Source organism: Macaca thibetana, chromosome 4 (genome assembly GCF_024542745.1).
Source record: "Macaca thibetana thibetana isolate TM-01 chromosome 4, ASM2454274v1, whole genome shotgun sequence".
Taxonomy (NCBI): Eukaryota; Metazoa; Chordata; class Mammalia; order Primates; family Cercopithecidae; genus Macaca; species Macaca thibetana.
In genome coordinates, this window is record NC_065581.1 from 147420054 (window position 1) to 147442385 (window position 22332).

General features: G+C 39.2%; 1 protein-coding gene across 2 annotated transcripts in view; it reads right to left on the minus strand.

Moving 5' to 3' along the window:
- The window catches only part of SLC35F1 (solute carrier family 35 member F1), a 400531-nt gene that overhangs the window by 363798 nt on the left and 14401 nt on the right, over positions 1-22332 (minus strand). Inside the window, exon 1 of one of the 2 annotated variants that reach the window (XM_050786550.1) lies at positions 20898-21120. The exons of the other annotated variant lie outside the window; for it this stretch is intronic. The gene's annotated coding sequence lies outside the window, so the exon portion shown is untranslated. Of the gene's footprint in view, positions 1-20897; positions 21121-22332 lie in introns of those variants that run through there. 2 annotated transcript variants of the gene reach the window in all.

Here is a 22332-nt window from a genome sequence, read left to right on the forward strand (position 1 = left end):
TTGAGAGCATTAAATGATAATTTGATAAAATGTGTGTTATTGACCTGACATTTTACTCTCCTCTATGATAATGATGGCTTAAGATCTTGAAAAAAAGGTCTTCCTTGCACACAGATGTATTCAAATATAAGGTTATTATTAACCAAATGATGATACAATGAAGAAGAATATCTGCTTAGATAACTCCGGGGTGATCAACCCAACAACTACTGAGTCATGCTAATTTTATCCAGGTTTTCCATATATGGATGAGGAATCCCACATTGGGGGTTGGGGGAGGAAGACTGTTTTCTTTCAGAAAAGCTTCAAGTAAACAAGAAACACTATTAAATATAAATGATGTTTAAATACAGGCTCAAATTTTTAGTGATACTTGAACAATTCACTCCACGGAATGAATTCGTTTTGTAACGGAAAACTAATCTATTGCATTATTAGCAACCAAATCAATAATTTCCAAAGGCAAATAAGATATTATTTGAAAGAAAAGAATGAAAGCCACTGGCTTAAAGCTAAGTAGGCATGTCACAACCAGATAAGATGTCCCTGACACCTCTATGATTCCTGGTTTACTTGAAGGGTCATTGTTGTAGTAGTTGCTATTGGTTTTGCTATTGCTACTGAATGGGTTTGGCTTCATAGTTTCATCAAGATGTGACCCCTATTCAGTAAGCCTGTCTAACTTGATCATAGAACTGAATAGTAAAGATAGAGCTTTATCTTGAAGGTACACAATGTGGAAGGACTCATTTGCTTCTAAAAACTTTTAAACACCAGAAACTATTTCCAATATGTTTTCTCATCTAACCCCAAAAAACTAAAAATAATTGATTCTAAATACAGATTTTCTCAAGAGGTACTAGAGCTTTCATTTTGCTTTAAGAAATACTTTCTTTAATATGGAATCTATAAATTAGAAAAATATGTTTAAATTCCTAAAACCAAATGTAAACAGCATAGCCAACATGGGGACACTAAGTCTTAAAATAACAAAGAAGGAGATAAACCATGACCAGGGATCAAATTTGACATGCAACCTTCAGGTAACAGTGAGCATCATATAAATATAAATGCAAGTTGCCATTTTGTATTTTGAAGAGAAGTTTTCAGATGCGTGAAATAATCTAAAAACCACATCTTTGGGCCGGGCATGGTAGCTCATACCTGTAATCCTAACATTTTGAGAGGCCCAGGTGGGTGGATCACTTGAGCCCAGGAGTTCAAGGCCAGCCTGGGCAACATGGCAAAACCCCATCTCTACAAAAAATACTAAAATTATATGGGCATGGCGGCATGTGCTTGTAGTCCTAGCTACTCATGTGGCTGAGGTGGGAGGTTCGCCTGAGCCCGGGAGGTTGAGGCTGCAGGGACCTGTGATTATGCCACTGTACTCCAGCCTGGGTGACAGAGTAAGACCCTGTCACACACATACACACACACACACACAAAAAAAAAAAAAAAGGAAAGGGGAAAAAAAAAGCACATCTTTTTCCGTTCATTTATCTGTTACAGAACACAAGTTGATTCCATGTCTTGGTTACTGTGAATAATCTTGTAATGAACATGAGGGTATAGATATCTCTTTGAGATCCCGATTTATTTTTATTTGGATATACAACCAGATGTGGGATAGACGGATCACATGGTAGTTATATTTTTCTATGTCAGTTATGCTTCAAAAATGCTGAATAAATAGATAAATAAATGAATAAATAAGCAGGAACAAACGCAGCAAGTATAGACATTCCTAGTATAGATTAAATGTCCCAGATGACCCTCAGTGATGAAAGAAAATGCCATCCTCCATCAGCACTTCAACAGAAAGTACCTACTGCTATCCCCCAACAGTGAACAGAAGACTCATGCTTTTTTTGTTTTTGATCCCTCTAGGTATTAAACAAACAGATATATAAGGAATCAAAAGCAATGAGCACAGAAAGAGTTATTGACCCTTATGTATTTCTCTTCCTCTAAGATACTCATTTTGAAATGAAAAATGGTTTCCTTGCATAGTGCCTCCATGTATTTGGTTATATTGCGATGGCTAATTGACAGCAGGGTATCTCTAATCAGCAAGGTAAAGGCTGCCTTAAAAGAGCACCCACTGTGTGCTCCTAGACTGGCATGAAGACAACCGAGGTCATGCACATTCATTTGCCCATTCTATCTTTCATGCTGTGCTAGGCCATGGGGCTACAGGACCTGAGGAAAAGTGTGTGAGGTCCCTCCACCGCTCTGCCCCCACCAGGCAACAAGGATGCAATGACCTGTCCCCACTCCACTTGCTTGGTCCTACCTCTCTGGGCTAATTTAAAAGGAGAACGCTCCTAATTTAACAAAAGAAAGTAATGTGGGGAAAAAAAGCATAACCTTTCACTTATTTAAAAAACCATCTCCTCCCTATTTTTCTCTTCCATCAACTCCACGGTAAGGTGTCCTTGTTGTATTTCTGGGTTTATTCCCTTTAGGTCCTTTCTAATTGGTCCTTTTCAGGAAACTATTAGGACAAAAGTATTACTTGGATTCCAACTGACTGAAATTTTTTAGTAACCTTCAGTGTCAGAAAATTTCAAAGATGAATTGAGGATTACGGAAGATCAAGATCCAGAATGGCCACAGAATCTTAGCATACCTTAACTTGCTGTTTAAACATAAAAATATCAGAGGAAGAGCAAGAACCTGAGGAAAATAAATAAATGCAAAAATCATATGCAGTCCTTGGCTCAGGTGAAGTCAGACTCAGATCTGTCTGGGAAATAGAGCTAAGTGCTGCTTTTTCTCAAAATGACACATTTGCATCTACTGATTTTCATTAGGGCTGAAAGGCCTTGGTGGGGTAGTGGAAACACTGCTCCGAATCTGCTCAGAATTCAAGTATAGCTTGGGTAACACCATGAGACCCTGTCTCTACAAAATAATACCATTAAATTTTAAAAATTAGCCAAGTGTGGTGATGAGTGCCTGTAGTCCAGCTACTTGAGAAGAAGAAGCAGGAAGATCATTTGAGCTCATGATTTTAAGCCATGATCACGCCACTGCATGCCAGCCTGGGTGACATAGCAAGAGGCTGTCTCTGAAAAAAACAAACAAACAAACAAACAAACAAGAATTCAAGCACATACAGGCATATCTGGTAGAACTTTGGAAGTAAAAAGAATAGACACTGGATTCAGGGAGGACAGAGGAGACTACCTATAAAACAAAATCGTTTTTAGGAGTAGAAGTTGTCTAACACAGCAAGCCAGGGGCCTGAGGGGAGAGGAGGGGGACAGCATTCAGTAAGCTGGCACTTAAATCTATTCAGACAAAGCTACCTTGTGATGTGCATACATCCCAGGCAGGCAAAGAACTAAGTATGATCTGGCAAAGCCATTCCACTCAACTCTTTCATAGTTTGGACCCAAGAACCCTTGTTCTGGGACCTTCATAGCTGAGAATTACCAAAAAGGAAGAAAATATCTTCCTTCCCACTTCCCAAGAGTTGGCCAAGCTGTCAGGAGCAGGCTGAAGCTTCTCAGGAGCCTTAGTGACTCAGCAGGAATCTGCCCCTCCTGCTGTCAAAATGCCAATCAGGTGGTTAGGTGGGCTGGGGGCAGTGAGCCCTGCACAGAATGCATGAGGAGGCAGCACAGGGGGTTCCTGACTGGCTTGTGAGGTGTGTGAGGCAACTCCTGAAAGTCTGCCAGAAGAGATAAGCTTCTGTTGGAACAAATCAAGGTTTCGAATAGTCAGATTTAGTTATTAATGTCAACATGATTCAGTATGGTAGTATTAACCAAAATCATAAGAGTGACTTTTTTTGGTCCTATGAAACTTATCCAGTTTAATTTTAGTGATATTTACTTACATGTCACATTTCTCAGATGACTTAGACTGACAGATCAGTAACTAGTACTTAGCAGAGATAAAAACACTTGGGATTTCAATGAATCATCTCCTCTATATTACCCTAGACCCCCCAAAAATAGTAAAGAGGCAGAGAAGTCAAGAAACACTTAAGTTTATTTTTAAGACCTGTTGTCCAAGGCCTGATTTCAGCAGGCTTGTATTTAGTTTTGATGTCATTTTATGCCATAGATGATTGAACTAGTCTCTAAACATGGTGCCATGACCCACAGAGAGAAATTATGCCTCTGACGTATGGTGTGTGGTGGCATAAGGGGAAGGAGGTACACGTTGGAAGACAGTATGACCTAACTCTTCTCTTCTAATCAGATCTTTAGGACTGAAGGGTGAAGACAAGTAGAGGGTGTAACATGGAGGCCATGTTTGGCCTGAAATTCACAGAGAATTATCCTAAATTTGAGTTCATTTTGAGTTTGAACAGCTCAAAATGGAGAAGTTAGACATTGGGGCCTTGTGTTTTTGCCCAGTGTACTCATAATCTCTAAGGATAAAAGCAGCAGTATTTTTCCAACATAAATCCAATCATTATAATTCTTCTATGTTTTGTTTTTACATCATAGATGTTGAGATACTGGGAGAATTTTTTAGCTCTTCTGAGCTAAAGGCCTGCTGGGTACAGTATCTCTTGATTTATTATCTGTTTATTCAAATAAAAAACCCTGGGGAGAAAAGAACTCTTTTCCTTAAATAAGTGTTTGATTGCTATGCCTTAATTTGGGCAGGAGTTTTTTAGCGGTTGATAATGACAGTAAATTGATCATTAATTTGTTTTGAAAGACGAACTTTTAAATAGTTATTCATTCTAATATGAAGAAGAACCCAATAATAGAAGGCTGCAGCATATGCTTCAATGTTTACCACATAGTCCCTGCAATGTACATCTAACTCCTTGTAGTGCACTGCCTTCCTTCCTGATTCTTACATGTATGAGCACACAAGCAGAAAGCTAATAATCAGCATTATGGAATGAATGCCAATCTTCCATAAGAATGTGGCAGACTGAAGAATCTGGAGTCAGAGAGTTATTAGGTCAGACCCCAACTCTACTACTTATTTGGAACCCACAAGTAAATTAAAGTCAGTGAAAATGTTTCCTCATTCTCAAAATGAGGATGACAATCACTACCTTATGGGACCTCTGTGAGAATTTAGTGAGATAATGAACTGTAAAGTGTCTGGCATCCATTGTTATGATGCAAACATGTTAGAGTGCAGAAGGTGCTCACATAAAAGGTAATTAATATAAAGCATTTTTCAATGATTATGAAGCAGATAAACTCATATAGTAAAACAGTAATAATAATAAATTGGAACTACTCATTTATTCTTATAGATGCCTACATAAGCCATCAATAAAGGATTCCACACAAATCCTGCCTTGATATCCAGATTTGAGACATCTTTGTCTGCATATTTTTAAAATACAAAGTTCTTTTTTAAAAGAACTGTATTTTTTTCTAATTAAAATAGCAGGGAATTAGATCCAAATGTCAGACTAAGCCTTTATGCCTATCTACTCCCACCTCGATTTTCTAAAAATATCAAAAATCTGTTTTTAAAAAGAATAAATTCACAACAGTGCTAGATAACAAGAATGGGTGGAATTGATGAACAGAAATTTTATGGATTTCGAGACTGACAAGAATTCAGTCTTTGATGGGGAAAACCACAATCCAGATCACATGGAGGAGAACTCAGTTGCAAAGATGAGAGCAACTCTGAGACACTCAAAATGCAGGGATGATAGACAAGGCAGCAGGAAGAAGTACTAGGAAAGTGGGCCAGTAATTGGCTGGGGAACAGTTCAGCGCATCCCACCCTCCCACCTTCTCTAATCCTACCACTAACTACCCAAACCACCAACAGCACTAGCAGAAGCATCCACCCCTGGACCTACACAGCATGTGAGGACAGTAGACTTTAGAGGGACTTGGACTGTCAATGTTCAAAAGAAACAGAAAGTCCCTATCTGCAGAAGAGGAGCATTTAAACACCACACTTGGCAACACATCCCAGCTCTCCCCCTCCATCAGAGAAGGCAGATCCTAGTAAGCAGAAATGTTATTTAAAGGTGAGTAAGCAAGGAATCTCAAATACAGCAATGACCACATACAGGAATCATCAAATAGTTCAAGAAAACCAGTCCCATAAGAGAGGGCACCAAATTCAATCAAGAGAACCACAAACATCTTTTTGTTCAAACTTGTTTGAACAAAGAGAAGGTGACTTTCAAAGAAGTACAGTTGATCCTCATTGTTTGTGGACTCCGTAATTGTGAAGTTGCTTACTTGCTAAAACTTATTTATAACCCCATTTCAATACTCTTGCCACTTTCATGATCATTCACAGACATACATCTATAGTGGCAAAAAATTTGAGTCACACAACGTGCACATTCCTAGCTGAGGTCAAACAAAGCAACACTCTGCTTTCTTGTTTTAGCTCTATACTATAAGTAAGTGTCCTTTTTGCGGTCTATTTTAGTACCATGTTTCACATTTTTGTGCATTTTGTTGGTGATTTCACTGTTTAAATGCTCACCCTCCCCTCCACCAAGTATAGTGCTGAAGTGCTGGTCTTGGTTCCTAGGTGCCAAAAGGCTGTGATGCGCTTTAAGAAGAAAATACATATATTAGATAAGCTTCCTTCAGTCATGAGTTATAGTGCTGTTGACTGTGGCTCAATGTTTATGAATCAACAATATATATTAAATAAGCTGTCTTCAACAGGAACACATTTTTAAAAGGTTATGTATTGATCAGTTGATGAAAATGTTGTCATCAGTAGCTCACAGGAGCCTAACCCTGTATTTCCCCTAGGAGTAACGATTCTATATTCACGAATTCAGTATTTGCTTACTCACTAATTTGCAGCAACTTTATAGAGCATAACTTCAGTGAATAATAAAAATCAACTGTATAATTAATATAATGTGGATTTAAAAAGCCATTGTATCCAAGACTAGGCTGTATGAGAGTAGAAATCTGTCCAATGGAAAAGAGTGGTAGGTTTTCTTGGTGTAGAATTTGTGCATAAGTTATTTCAGATGGTTATATGACTAGTTTATTTTATTTATTTATTTATTTATTTATTTATTTATTGAGATGGAGTTTTGCTCTTGTTGCCCAGGCTGGAGTGCAATGGTGTGATCTTAGCTCACTGCAACCTCTGCCTCCCAGGTTCAAATGATTCTCCTGCCTCAGCAATCAGAGTAGCTGGGATTACAGGCATGCACCACCATGTCCAGCTAATTACGTATTTTTAGTAGAGACGGGGGGGTTTCACCATGTTGGCCAGGCTGGTCTCGAACTCCTGACTTCAGGTGATCCACCTGCCTCGGCCTCCTAAAGTTCTGGGATTACAGGCAAGAGCCGCCATGCCTGGCCAAGTGAGTAGTTTTCACACCATAGGGCTTTATCAGGTTAAACACTGAACTCTGTATGTTACCGTTGAGTGAAACATTAAAAATGTTCATATCTTGACATCTGTTTTGTACAACAATGTCAGAAAAGAGTTTATTTATATGAAACCATTAAATATAATGGTTTGTTTTATTCAGATGTTTGATATTTATATCTTAAACAAATATAATCCTAAAATAATAAATTATGAATTTCATAACTGAGAATTAAATTTCAGCCAAAGCAACTTTGCTTTTATTGAGACCAGAATTCACTTTACAAGTTCCTTTTAAAAATATGTTGTGCAAAGTGAGGTAAACCTATATATGAATTATTGAGGCTTTTTTGTGACTATTAAGTATATCTAAAAATACATCCTTAATAATTATCATTCTCTTATAATGTATCTCCCCAATACTGTCCTAGAATATCTTTTTAATATGAATCCCTGCATTTGTTCTAGCTAAAAACACCTTCACCCTATTAACCTGTTTCCATTAGCTTTTCTGTAAGAAATCCTTTCAATCAAGAATGGCTCATGTCAGCCACGCTAAACTACACCATACTTCTGAGTGCCACAGACTGTCTTTAAAAGAATTGAAAGCTATGGGTCTGATTTACAAGAAGCAGTTAAAAAGTTCAATCCTATCGTAGATACCCAACAACAACTGCTCAGTACAGTTTAAATTTCGGAGATCACCCTTCAGCGGCTCATTCCCTTTGCAGCTCTTTTTCTGTAGTTCATGAATTTCCCTCCACAATGCCTTACTCTGTCAGAGCAAACCCCTGATCAACAGCCAACTTTCCAAATGATTTCCACTTTTGTTATTTCTATTGAATGGAAATCAGTGGTCTACTGATTCCACCTTAATTTGAAACAAAACATAGGTCAGGACAAGCAGAAGCACATCCACCAAAGCAGTGAGCACTAAGCTCTACATTCTCACACGGGGTCCTAGAAAGTGCACTAGCAGTTTAGAATCTGAATGAAGAATATTCATAAAGTCATGGAGCCCACCACACCCAAGTGTATTTCGCAATTTGTTATCACAAGAGCCCTCTCTGTCTGCTACAATGGCTGCCTGACTGCTGCTCAGCTTCTGGCACTCACCAGTGGGAAGAGAGAGAGCTGGGCAATCAGAACACAAAAGCAGCTTTCTCTATCCTGCTTTCCATGAAGGCGAAAGAGAGGAAAACATCCCTTTTTTTCTAAAATTTCTCATAAACCAAGGTGCCCAGAGGGCAGTTCTAACCAGTGTTCTGAATAATTTACATGGATTTATATCCTCCACTATTCTTTTTGGGAGGTGATTAATTACTATGGCAACCACTACGTCACAAGAAATCTATGCTTACGCAGAAATATTGTGAGTGTGGTATACCCTCTTAAAAAAATGCTTAAAAGAAAATGGGAGTCCCTTAAGTATGTTGTTTTAAAGACAAATTGCTACTCTAAAACAATACAGTTTGAAGAGCTTCGTAGAGTTTACTTTTGTCACGAGGCAGCAAACAGGAGGGAGAGGAGTTTAAATATAGAATATGGTATGTACTGATAAATTATTAAAGATATGAATATATAAGGCTCATAACTCCAGACATGTCCAAGAGACACTACCAGAGTGAAAAGTACAAGAAAGGAATCAATTCAGTAGAAATAAATGTTTGTATCCTCATCTGTAACATACCTCAATATACATCATATTTATTTCATGAGCATCAGAAGTCTTTGTACAGATTTATGCTTCTAGTTATAAAGCATAAAAAGCAGAAGTCAAACAAGTCGTGAGCTTACCCTTACAGTTTTAGTAAAATCAACATAAGAAACTTGTTTTGTTATCACTAGTTTTCTGAGCAGCAATTTCCGAGAAGTCCATCTGGGAGATCTGGGATGGTGCAGGACAGGAGATAGGCCTTGGGAAAACTGCTGGCTCACGGGCCCTGGAATCCCACTCAAATATGTGCGAATGTCTCTTGGGTCAAAGGAGCTTCCTAATGACTGCATTTGCCAGTCACCTCCAAAGGAAAATGGGAATCAACTTCAGGTTACTCCAAGTTCTGGAAGTCCCATATGGTGTTTTCGTTTCCTGAAAACTTCATATCATCCTTGAAAAGATGTAGTGCAGACAATGCTAATTATACTACAAAGTACATTTCTAGAAATGAAGGATTTTAACGTCTTGGTCACCCAGAAGAAAAGCCTCTATGCTTGAGATTTGGTTTATCTAACATTTTTCATCTTGGATTTGGGTACAGAAAGTTAATTTATCTGAGATGAGATGACAGACGTTTTAAAAGGTCTTCTTTTTTGCCATCTATGTCAGTATAGTATGATGGTTAAGAGAACAGACACTAAAGCCAAACTGTCTGAATTCAACTCTCAGCTCTACTACTTGATCTGTTACCTTAAACTTCATGTGCCTTGGTTTCCTACTCCTTGAAATATAGATAATGGTCAAAAAAACTGAAATATATTTCTTAGTCTATTCCTGCTGCTATAACAAAATACCACATTCTGAGTATTTATAAATAGTAGAAACGTATTTCTCACAGTTCAGGAAGCTGGGAAATCCACATTCAAGGTGCCAGCAGATTTCGTGTCTGGTGAGCGCTGCTCTCTGCTTCCAAGATGGTGCATTTTGCTGCGTCCTCACAGAGTGGGAGGGCAAAAAAGATGAACACTGTGTCCTCACATGGCAGAAGATATGCAAGGACCAAGCAGCCCTCTGTAACCTCTTTTATAAAGGCATCAATGCCATTGATGAGGGCAGAACTCTCATGGCCTAATCACCTTGCAAAGACCCCACTCTTAATCATCACCTTGGGATTTAAGTTCCAACATAAATTTTGGAGGGATAAAAACATTCAAACCACAGCAATGTATTAGGCAACTATAGCGAAAAACAATAAAGGCATTTTCTCACCCTGATCTGGAGGTAACTCTTTATCCATAGATTTTCAAAAATCACTAGCAATAATTAAGCAGCAACTGGCTGCAGTAATTCCTTCAGGAGTCTGTACTGCATGCAGCAAGTCTAAAGACCTCTCTGCAGGCACTTCTGGTACTCCCCACGTCTCCAGAAATCCAGAGTGGATTCCAGAGAAGCCTTGACACACTCCACCCTGCCTTCACCAACTCACACAATTAAGTAGATCTACCTGCAAAGTTAAAAAAAAAAAAAAAAAAAAAAAAAAAAAAAAAAAAACCCTGTGAGTGATTTGAATGCAGTTGGAAAGTAAAGATTATCACATGATGTGTCAGGAAGTGACTGAATTATAAGAGAATGAACATGACAAGGTTAAATTCACTAGTCAACCATGAGCTTAGAGAGAAATGGGCCATATCACAGTGAAAATAATTCAGTCAACTTGAAGAAAAAATGTCTTTGGGGATTATCAAGATGAACCAGCTGCAGGTTTATCATGCCTGAGATCAGGATCCTTGCAGAACAACCTGTACACTAGATTGTTTTGTATTTGTTTTTGTAACCGCTTTATTGACATATACATTATTCTTTTAATAAAAAGGAGCAACTGGTTTTTTAAAAGGTATTTATTTTTGCAACGCAAGCACGAAGAGACCTAAGTTCTTATATGTTATAGAGGCACAATTATAAGCACAACAAACCCATTCAAACAGAGCCACGTTCAAATAGGGCGTGGTAACCTCCTAGCACCAAAAACAATGAACAACACCGATAATGACAACAGCCAATGTCTACTGAAAACTAACCACAGGCCAGGTGTTTACAATATATTCTCATAGCATCTCTGTGGGGTAGATGCTACTATCTCCATTTGACAGATAAGGGTATAGAGGCTAAAAAGGTAAAAGGTAAAGGACTCAAGTTCAGCTGACCTGACCCAGAACCAATGCCCTTAATCTTGTTCTGTGCCTGTTCCTTCAGAAAATTACACAGGAGAACTCCTGAGTGCTGCATACAATGGATTATTTTACTCCACAATGATCAGATTCATTCACTTGCTCAGAAGCACTTACTCAGTGCCCGCTGCAACAGAAATCTCCACCAGGAACTGCAGTGAATTACTAAGAGAAATAAGATTGGGCCCTGCCCACCAAGAGCCACAGTCAAGAAGGAAGATAAGACTGGAATACAAACAGTCATATTTCAAGGCAGTCTGTGATCAGCAGTTAGGAAGCATGAAGTGATAACGAGCACTAGGTCACACTATTACCTCTGTAAGATTGCTTTTGCTGTTCAGGCGCCTACTGGGAAGCTAATTTAGCATTAAGGCTTGGAAAAGAGGCCTATCTAGGTCCTGTACTTTGAATCAGAGAAAAAAAATTAAGTACATATTTAAATTCTAGATAGCTTAGGGCTTTCCTTTCAAGAAGCCCAAGGCACTAAAAACAGGGCTCCCACAAAATGAATTCAGCTACAATGCTGTGGAAGAGGAAAGCCCATTTCTACTCCACTTGTTGAATCAAAAGATATGAGTCCTGCCTTCTTCTTAGAGGGAACCTGTCTGCAGAATAATGCTAAGAGGAAACAGAGCCAAGAGATGGAGCAAAATGTAGACTCCAGACAACATCCTTTTAGCCCCTGGATCCACTTAACTTGGACTTCCTAAGGACATAAGACAATAAACTGCATGTTTGCTTATCCTAGCTTACGTCAACTTTCTGTCAAAGGGACAAAACAAAATGGTACCAATGAATATCTGCTCTATAGAATGCTATGTAAGAGCATGGGCTCAGATCCAAATAGGTTCAAGCCCTAACAATGCCACTTGGTATCTATGTGACTTTGGGCAATTTAGCAGACGTCTCTGGCTCAGTATCTTCATCTTTAAAATGGAGATGGTTTGAAAGGATTAAGCAGGATAATAAATGTAAAGAACTTAGCAAAGTGGCTGATACATAGTAATTCCAGGACATCTGAGAGTAACATCACTATTACCATTAATTGTCATTATCACCGTGATGATTAGTTTTATGTGTCAGCTTGGCTAAGCTATGGTTCCCAGCTGTTTGATCAAATATTAGTTTAGATGTTTGCTATGAAGGTATTTTATAGATGTCATTAACATTTAGAATCAGTTAGCTTTAAGTAAAGCAGATAACCCTTGATAATATGAGTGGGTCTCATCCAATCAGTTGAAGGTCTTAAGAGCAAAAACTGAGGTTTTCCAGAGAAGAAATTCAGCCTCAAGACTGTAACATAGAAACCCAGCCTGAGTTTCTAGCCTGCTGGCTTGCCCTACAAATTTGAGACTTGCCATCCTCTACAGTTACAAAAACCGGTTCCTTAAAGTAAATCAATCTCTCTCTCTTTCTCTCTCTCTCTCTATATATATACACATATATATACACATATACACACACACATATACATATAAATACATACACACATATACAAATGTGAATATATTATACTTACATGTAAATATAGTAGATAGATAGATAGATCCTATTGACACAATTATTACCAAATGCCAGGGATTTGGTCTAAGTCCTGCTGCTCACTACACAAAACGCCAGTCACTGAGACAATGAGTATTGCCAGGGAAGAAGGTTTTATTCCGGTGCTGCAGCTGAGGAGATGGGAGATCAGCCTCAAATCCATCTCCCTGACAAACTAAAATTAGGGGTTTATATAGCGGGGAAGAAATGTAACATGTGGAAAAACAGGAATTAGAGAGGGGTAAGAAAGAGGAGTTGGTCAAAAGGAAGCCAGTGGTCAGAAAGGCAATCATGATGGGAGAGGGGTCTTGCATCTCATTGTCCGGATGTGGTGATCTCGTAAGTTTCAGTTCCTTCATACTATCTGGGAGGCCTGATGATTGGTTTTCTGAGAAAGGAATTCAGATAAGACAAATGTGGTTTCTCAAGTTTTTAAGACAGGGAGGGTCAATTTCTATGTTTATTCAATAGAAACTATAAACATCAATTCTATGGGACAACTGGGCCAGTTTCACAATCACCATGACTACCTAGCTGTTCTCCAACCCTTTGTAGTACTGGTGAGACATGATCCATAACTGCAGACCATGTACAGCTCATTGAAGCAAGTTGTTAGCATGCTTGATTAACTTGTACAACTGCTCTCCAAAAAGCAAAAAATGTCCATACTGTCTTCATCAAAGACCTAAGTCTGGCATCTCACAGTGGACCGTATGAACATAGAGCAAACTAGTATCTATGGCTTAAATGTGTTATCAACTTCTGGCATACATCTAATTTATGCTTAGAAATTTATCATGGAAAATAACTATTTTGGAGGCCTTGTTCTCATCTCAGAATTATGTATCAAACTGTTTCCCTAAGGATCAATTTTTTTTTCAAGGAATTAAGTTACTTTGTTTTCAACAATTGATTTGGAGGGGATTTGTTTGTTTTTAAGCAATGCATAAAGAAAACTAATTGGCCCTTCCCTAAGTAAATAGGTATTGATGTGTAAAATTATAAGCCAAGGCTCTGGGTACAGAAATTGATTCAGAATGAGGAAGCTAAAAGCAACACATTATCTCCAGTGATGCAGAGAGATTTCCTCCACGTTCAGCATGAAGCAGTGTCTACCCGCAATCTCTTTCCTCCATCCACACTCTGTGAATGGCAGTTCTATATTCATTCTCATTTATTTCCCATTTTCCACGGGGCCAGGTTCTGAGCTAAGCACTTCATCTTTTTTTCTTGATTCACTTTCCCACAATTCCCTTTTCTACTCAGAAAACACTCACAAAGCAGCATGTTTCTGGAATGGAAGGATGAAAGGTACATATTTTGGATGAAATGGGAGTAGAAGGAAACCCTGCCAAATGCCTTTTAAAAGCTGCAACACCTGCTGACTAAAATTAGCTGCTTACACAGCTCAAGGAAAGAATCTGTTCTTTTCTTTCAAACTCTGGCTTGAGAAATCTATCTCCATGAATCAGTTCATCAGCTATTGATTAGCTTCTCTAATTAGCTCCTCTAATGGCTGCAATAGAAAATACAAGGCTGCTTTGTAGGCAACAAATGGAGGGAACCCAACCCAGCATGTGTCTATGCCCCGGCAGAAATTTTAATCCCAGAACTCAAAACTTGGTGGAAGGACATCCATCCCATCACCTTTCATTCATTCATTCAACAAATATTTGTTGACTACAATATCTACCATACGGCAGGCACTGTTCTAAGTGATTAGAAAAACAAACATAAGTCCCTGCCCTAAAAGATGTACACCTACTTTCATCAGCTTCCAGGTGTGTCTCTGCAGAATGTTCTCACTGCAAAGGCACAGGTCTTTGAAGCCCCTGCTCCCAGCATCTCCCAGGGATAAGACTCCTTCTCTCCGTGCCCTGTGAGGTCAACACACCTTCCCTCCTCTTCCTCGTAGCCAAAAATAAGCACACGTTCTACTTAGCAGTTTTGTCTTGATTTTTACTTCTGCTTCTTCCAGGATCAAAGATTATTAGAAATGTGATGCCTACATAATAACTACAAGTCCCACTCCCAAAAAATAAAAGGATAACACCATAGTTACACTTCGCAATTTTCATGTGAATCTCAACTCTCAGACCATGAAGGAGCTCAGAAAGACTCTCTTCTTCTGCCTTCATTCTTGTGTTTCTTCCTTACACATGCATTATGCTAAATATTAATCGTTATAATGACTAATATGTTTCAGGCATGGTGCCAAGAACTATAAATACATTACCATCTTTAATCCTCTTCAGTATAATTATGAGGTAGGTATTCTTACTGTAATTTCACAGATGATGGAACTAAAGCTCAGTGAGTTTAGATAACTTGTCTGAGGTCACGAGGTTGGTACACCAAATGAAATCAAACATTGACCAGCATCAAACTCGATTCACCTTTCTTTTATGCAGTAATTACCAAAACCCCATGGTTTTAAAAAGGGTAGTTAGAATGTAACTTCAGAGTACCTCATAACTCTCCATTTCTCCTCTGCAACTGTCTCCTACCTGGGCTCCCCTACTCAAATTCACTGTTTATACTGCAGGCAGCCAGATCTTATGAACACATCAGTCATGATACTCTTCTGCTTAGTGTCTCCAATGCTGCTCAGTGCTCTTAAGACAAAATACACAACTTAAACTTCCAAAGCCCTGTGTGATCTGACCTCTACCTACTCCTCCAGCCTCTGACATCTTTTCCTCTCATATATGGCTGCAGCCATCTGAACCTGTTTCATTTCCCAGAATTCATCACATATTCACCCACTCACAGGCTTCTGATGTATTGTTTCCTCTGCCTAAAACACTATTCTCTATAACCCCCACCCCATCACATATGTGCACATGCGCGTGCACACACAAACACACACACACACTCCTCTTTTAATTCTGGCTATGTCCTCTTTTCCTAGTTGTCAGCATAGCTGTCTGTATCACTCCATTCTCATGCTGCTATGAAGAAATACTCAAGACTGGGTAATTTATAAAGAAAAGAGGTTTAATTGACAAGCAGTTCCCAAGGCTGAGGAAGTCTCAGGAAACTTATAATTATGGTAGAAAGCATCTCTTCACAGGGCAGCAGGAGAGAGAATGAGTGCAAGCAGAGGAAATGCTAGACGCTTATAAAACCATCATATCTCATGAGACTCACTCATTATCATGAGAACAGCATGGCGGAAACAACCCTCATGATTCAATTACCTCCAGCTGGTTCCACCCTTGACATGTGGGGATTATAGGGATTACAATTCAAGATGAGATTTGGGTGGAGACACAGAGCCAAACCATATCACTGTCATATGCTTAGATGCCTTTCCCAACTCCTTTTATTGAGTGCTCCCATGGTTTTCTACTATATTGTGTGAGATCTTTCATATACCCAATGCCAGCACCAGCCTGGGCAAAGCAGGCTCAGACGAAATGCTTATCAAATAAATAAATGGATGACAACATGGAGTGGGGACATTTCACCCAGTACTTCAAGCTCCTCAATATATTTGTCTAATCCGACCTGATTTGGATTATCAAAGGTGCCACAGACTGGTATGGATACACAGACCAGTATGGATGACATCTACCATAGAGCCCATTCTCTCTACCCTCAGCGGAACCACATCTTGGGCAAACCACCCTGCACATCACACACTCGAGCAAACCTGCCCCTGCTCTTCCTTGACAGATGTGTCCAGACTGAAAGAAATGAAAAGGTCCTGAATGGTATTCAAAGGTCATCAGTCTCAGGCCAGAGTAAAAGAGGTGTATATTAGTTAGGGATGCTTTCAGCTGCAAGTTAAACCCCAACTAAACCTGGCTTAAAGAGAATATTAATTATCCCACAAAATGACAATCCAGTCAAGCTTCAAGCATGTAGCACTGCAATCAGTTGCTAAATAACATCTCCAAGGACCCAGCTGGTTTCCTTCTGTCCACTCTGCTGTCCTTAGCATTAGTAACATCCTACTGCTGGTTTCCTTCATGGTCATAAAGTGGCTACTGTTAGCAGCTGGTAGCAGAATGGCTTTCTCAAATTCAGCAAGAGAAAGAGACAGCTCCTTCCCCATCTAAATGCAAGTCCTTTATCTTCAATCTGGTTGTACCAACCTGGGACCTTTGCCCACCCCAAGACCAACAACAATCTCCATGCCCTGGACTCCAGACAAATGCCATAAACTAATTGGCTTAGATTAAATATCTGAGGTAAGATGGATATACTAGATGAAAAAACCAATGCAAGACTCTGGGGAACAAAATCTCAAATGTCAACGATAGAAGGGAGAGAACACACTTATTTCTATGTGACACAATTACGTTTTTCTCTTTCTGAGGTGGCTTCTGAAGATGTCACGTGTAAATACTCTATATTCCTTTTGAACGTGTGGTTGAATTTCTTCTTGCTGACGCTAGCTTCTCTTCAAGTTAATCATCTTCTTCTGCAGACATGCTTATGTTGAGTCAGCATTTAACATTTAGAGGCTTATTGCTTACAGCAGCTATAGAAACTGCTTCACCTACCCCTGCACAGAGGCAATACAAATGATATCAAAAATGTAAGCCAAATGACTTCATTATTCTTTTTTATGTAGGCAGATTCTTGATAATATTATAAAGCAAGTTTCTATCACTTCACACTGGATAAAACACCCTGCTTTAGTGAAGCAACATATACTAGAGAGAGGAAAAGAAAGCTTGTCACAGTAAACAACCCTTCCGGCATTGCCCTGCTCCTCAAGATGCTACATTTGTGTTTTCTGGAGCAGGAATTTAAAAGCCAACTAGGTTAACTGACACTTTAAATATATATATACACATATGTATATATACACATATATGGAATAGAATGGAATTGACATACATATATACACATACATATATGTGTACATATATAATATACACATACATATACATACGTATATATACACATATACATTACATATACACATGTGTGTATACATATATACATATATATACACATATATATGTGTATATATGTACACACGTATGTGTGTTATGTGTATGTGTATATATACCTGTGTATGTACATACATGTATTTGTATATATGTCGATTTCCATTCTAGTCATATATGTGTATATATACATATATGTGTGCATATATGTATGTGTATATATGTATGTCAATTTCCATTCTATTCCTATATGTGTATATATACATATGTGTGTGTGTGTATATGTGTGTGTGTGTATATATACACACATGTATGTCAAATTCCATTCTATTCCAGTACAGAAAACCTGCCAAGTTAAACCGAGCCCGCTTTTGCAAGGTTATCCCAATATACTGAGGTATCTAATAATTCCTTCTTTGGAGCTTAGCTTTAGCACACAAGACGTTTAACTTCTAAACTCTCTGCATTGGCTGTCTGCCTCTAGGCCACAAGCACATACAGAATGAGTGCTGAAATGGCTGGGCTGTAATTTTATTCTGAGGTGCCAGCACATTAAGAAGAAAGACTATACATATGCTTTAGAAATAAACTTCATCTGATTTGTCAGAAGGACTTTAGGCTGTATTGTCATGTATAATCATGGATTTTAAGAGTTAGCAGGGATTTAGAAACCATGTATTTCAGATAACTTGTCAAAATTTGCATAGCTCTTGCACAGATATATTCTCAAACATTTATTGACCAGTGTGCCTCTGAAAATCTGGTGAAATGATGTTTGATTCCATTGGTGGAGGGTCCTGAACATATTTCAAAGATAGCAAAGATGATCTCTAAGCTCTCCATGCTTAGGTGTTCCTCTCTGCTAGCTCAAAATTGTTTCCAACTCTCTAGTGATACAATCTGCTCCCCTGTAAAACTCCAACTTCATGGTCATAAAGTGGCTGCTGGTAACACAGAAAGATGCTTAGGGATGCTTTCAGCTGCAAGTTAAACAAATCCCAACTAAACTTGGCTCAAAGAGGATATTAATTATCCCACATAATGAAAGTCCGGTGATAGGACAAGTTCTAAGCATGTTGCACTGCAGTCAGACCTGTCCTAATGTCCAATGTCCCATGTCCTAAAGATGCCTTCAAGTAATGCTCCCATCCTTCTCTGTGACTGATTTCAGCTCTTAAAGGGAAAGCAATCAAGTTGATTACTAAAATAATAACTGATTAACGAAATTAAAATATACTTAACGATATAGCAAAATTGAACTTGTACTCCATGAATATATACAAATAAAAATATATGTATACTTGAGATCAGGGACCTAACCTTATACTTGTTTGCATCTGCTAACCACATTTAGGACTACACTGTCCTTAAAGTAACATGCAAATGATATAAATCTAATTTTGTTTAATTTTCCCAGGGTGATGAATATAAAGAAGAAATTTAATGCAGATTAATATCTAACTGGTAGAACTTGTTTAGGAACATATTTATGAATGACAATAAGAAAATGTTGTTCTCCCTTCTCCTTGCTTACTCTGAGCTGGGACTACCTAACTACCATACAACTCTCTTAGCTTGTCTTCCCCAGCCTACCCTAAGCACACCACTAATTGATTAAACAAGTGTTATCTCCTCCAACCACTCTTGGTAGTGGAATATACCAGGCAATGGAAATTTCTTTTAGAAAAAAAGTACTTTGTAGACTCTGGCCTTTACATGCTTGCTCAATAGCAACTAAAAAGGAAGAGAATCCTTGGATCTTAATTCCAATGAACAGCTTTCTAGCTGTGACAATAAAGATGACAATTTGGCAAAGAAATCTTTTTTTGTTGTTGTCTTAATTCACCAAGCCAAGGCTTAATCAATTGCAAGTCCAGTACACCAGTTTACTCTACCTACATTCCCATTTACATTTTTTTATAATCACTATTTTCTTTGACAATTGATATCCAAAATGAACAATCTCACACCCATTGCTACAAATGCATTAAAATGGTGTTTTTCTTCTGCCATTGTGGAAGGCATGTTTTCAGGTTGCAATTAACTTTGGGGCCAGGGAAGTAATAATTTGGGTCTCTTTGCATTGGACACAAATGAGTTCATTTATCAGTCTAAGAGTTGCAAATGATCAATTTTCTAAAACCAGTGCAAGCAAGCACCTCATTGCCTATACTTCTTTAGGCTTGAAACCGCCCAGCTTTCACTAAGGAAGGTCAATCCAAAAGGCATGTATCCCATTAGGGGCAGGAAATAGATGGGAAGCAACAAGGAGAAATTTTTTATATAAAATAGAAGAATTTTGCCTGAAAGGCACTACATTCACACAAACTGTTAGAACAGGTAAAAAAGAGTAAAATCTGAAATCCAAGCCACAGTACTTATTGTCACCTGGAACTGAAGTGTTATAACGAAGCCATATATGGCTCAGGGACATGGGGGGAACCCCTTATGGGGTGACTGTTCTACAGGTGCATTCACACTTCCAAATATAGCTAGCTCATGGGTAATTCTACACCGAATGCTTCTATTTTTCTTAGGTGGTATCAATTCAGTGTGACTCCAAAATAGAAATGAAGCACTTTAAAAATGAATCATTCTTCTTGAACTAACTCTTGAGCTCTTCCTCCCAAAAAACATGGTAAAAAAAAAAAAGTTGGGGGGGCTATCATCAATTAAGTGGAAGGCTATCCTCTACCTATCCGTCTAAGTGTGTGTGTATATGTGTGTGTGTGTCAAAGAGAAATAGAGCAAGACACAAAAGGAGGTTCAGATAGACGAACAGACAAAGACTCATTACAAATAATATTTCATATACATTTGAGAAATAACATATATAATATATATAATATTTATATTATAAATTTAAATATTTATATATCCCCCACGAATATTCAGAAAGGAAATATAGGACACAAAAGGTCACAATATCATGGATCGATGATCTTCATCTGTCTATTTTATCTGCGAACTTATATTTCCAGAGACAGTTATGACCCCAGACTTTATAATGCAATCTAGAGGCAGCATTTAAGGGTGGCTGGAGGGGCTCCGGTTACCCAGTCTTTTCATTAGCAGATGGATCAGTACGAGTAAACATACTCTTTGTAAATCCTGCGCTGTGTTCTTGATAGGCAAACACAATTTCAAGACAACCCCCCCCGACCCAGCTGCCACTCAATGGGTTCTCTAACTCCTCCCATCTAGCAATCTTGGAGCCATCTCTGAATGAAATAACCAGAACATGAATTTCATTCCAGCACTCACTGGGAGGTGGTCGTTTTTGTTTGGTTGGTTGTGACGTTTCAGACTTTCTCCGCAAGTAGTTAAAAACTGACTTGCACTAGTTCCAAGGACAGATTATCTCCTGTTGGATGGGCTTGAAGGCCGTTCCCCGAGCTTGGCAGTTGTAGAGGAAAAACGGTTCATTTCGCGAAGCTGCAAAGGTCCTTTCCAGCTCTGACCCCACACACCCCGCGGAACACTTGCCCCCGTCCCGTCCTCTGTCGTCTGAGCGCCCCTCCCCCGCCTCCTGGCGCCCTCTTTTCCAGTCACCACCCAGCCCCGAGGCTCGCGCACGCCCTCCCCGTCCACCCACGTTCCGAGGGTCTACGGGGCTATCTGTGGAGGGCAGGGCCCCTCTCTAAGAGCGCAGTGTTTCCCCGGCCTGCAGCAGGATCCAGATAGGGACAGAGACTCCAGCCAGCCCCAGGAACCCGGCATCACAAAGAGCTCCACTGAGCCCGCTGGCATCTGGGCTTCCCCTCATTAGCACATTAAAGCGGCTCTGTCCCTTCCCTCTGAGCCGCTCTGTCCATCCCGCTGCCTGCCTCTGTGGAGCCTTTTAGGCCCACGCTCGTTTTGTAATCTCCCCAGTTCAAGAGGCACTAACCCTTTCCTGAAGCCTGTCAAACTCTCTTTCAGGAACCACAGGTACCGCGGAGCTCCTGGACTGAGAGGCACAATTAGACAGCAGAACATATGCCAGTGCTGAAATCGCCTTCCCAAGAGGAGGCTTGCTATATACTTTCCATAAATACATAGATTTATACTTTTATTAAATATATATACATTTATACTTTCTATTATATATATTTATAATTTAAATGCACATATATATAAACAAACACAAACACATTGAAGTAAACAGCCCAGTGCCCTAGTTCATAGATCGGTGGGTTTCACTTCAGACCCTGACTGACAAGGCTCATGACAACAACGACAGGGGCAGAGTAGGTACTGTGCATCAAAGTCACTGCGAGCCGAGGAAGCCAGTCAGCATTTATCACAGGCCGGATGACAGCGCAAAGCCGCGAAAACCCAGGCTCTGCTTTTAATTTTGTGACCAGGATAACAATTACATGGTGCTTGGCAGCTTTCCAAGCCCTCTCCCAGATGTTACTGCATGTAAAAATCCCAAACATCCAATGGGAAATGAAAAACTAGGATTATTTTAACCAGTTTACAAATCAGAGAATTGAAACCCCCAAAAGTTAAGTTGTTTTCCTGAAACAAAACATACGACACAGGCTAAAGGGGACACCATCACTCCAGTGGCCCAGGCGCAAAACCTGGAAGTGATTGCTAAGTCACATCTCATCACCAGGTGTGATGGCTCATGGCTGTAATTCCAATACTCTGGGAGTCCAAGGTCAGAACATCACGTGAACCCAGTCCAAGACCAGCCTGGGGAACATAGCAA